Source organism: Sesamum indicum, unplaced genomic scaffold, assembly GCF_000512975.1.
Source record: "Sesamum indicum cultivar Zhongzhi No. 13 unplaced genomic scaffold, S_indicum_v1.0 scaffold00416, whole genome shotgun sequence".
Classification (NCBI taxonomy): Eukaryota; Viridiplantae; Streptophyta; class Magnoliopsida; order Lamiales; family Pedaliaceae; genus Sesamum; species Sesamum indicum.
In genome coordinates, this window is record NW_011628304.1 from 1 (window position 1) to 1,285 (window position 1,285).

Below are 1,285 nucleotides of genomic sequence, written 5' to 3' on the forward strand. Positions count from 1 at the left end.
AACATATGAATTGGAGGGAGGGAATGGTATTTCTTCAGAAACAACATATTCTACACGGCAAGATTGTAGTTGGACATTCTTCTTTGTGATGGATCAGCCCATCAGATCTTGAGGCTTATGAACAGAGGTTTGAGGAGCATCCTGGGCTGGCTTGGTTATTGAAGCTTAGTACAAATTAATGTAGGCGTCCATGGCCTATGAAATTGAAATGTTTATACCGAGGCCCGGATCGTAAAAGCCCATCAATTGAAGCTGTATCGAAGAACGTCAAATTCAACTCGAAAGAGAGAACAAGAATCGGAAAGCAGTGATGGGTTCATCGTTTCAAGGTGCAAATACAACAGCCAAGGGCGTGTACAGGAGCCTTCTGAAAGCAGTGAGGAAACACGTTGGAAACGAAGAGCACAAAGCCCATTTCACGGATTTCATCAAGCAAGAATTCAGGAAAAATCCCAACTCTGAGAACCCACAGAATTTGAAGCTTGCCAATGATTACACTTTCTATCTCAACAGCGTCCACCATCACAAGGTGTCGTATTTTTCGTTGCCAGATTGTTTTTTGTGAATCTTTTTTTTGGGTAATTGGGTGCTGCGCTGCAATTCTTAATGGTGATGGGGATGTGGGTTTTTGGTTTTAATTGAGAAAGAAGAAGGTAGTTTTAGGGTGGTTGTACAGCAAAGTAAAGTACATTTGGTGCCTGTGACTTGTTCTGGCAACGAAGATAATGCGCCTATTATGTGTGTAGTAACTATTTGCATGGTTTCAGTTAATGTTTCTTGAGCATGATAAGGTTTTGATGATAAAGATTGAAACTTTAAAGGGATATAGAAGAGTTATATGCATTATGCAGTTAAATATCTTACTGCTTACTTTTATGTTATTATGTAATTATAAGAAAGGATTCTTGTTTAAACATTAGATCATTAGCCAATTACCAAATTCTTGTTTCAATGTTGTCCGTAATGTTTGTTGATTATAAATTGTTAGCGATCATGATGTTTCTTTGCTGTTCTCAAGAATCTCTCATCCTTCATGGCTTGCTGCACCTTGTTGGTTTGTTTGCTTGCCTGGGAGCCTTAAGAGTTTCCTATTTCTAGTGACCTTGACAATAAGGTCCCATCTCAATCGGGGTTTGGCTAGGTACCCTGAACCTCACAGTTTTGATCCGTTCCTTTCAGTTTTACTTTTGTTGGGGAGCTATAAGTTTCTAGGGAATGGTTCTGCTGCTTTTTGAGGCTGTTGTGTTCCTTGCCTGTTACGCTTGTCTTTAGACATACACTCTTT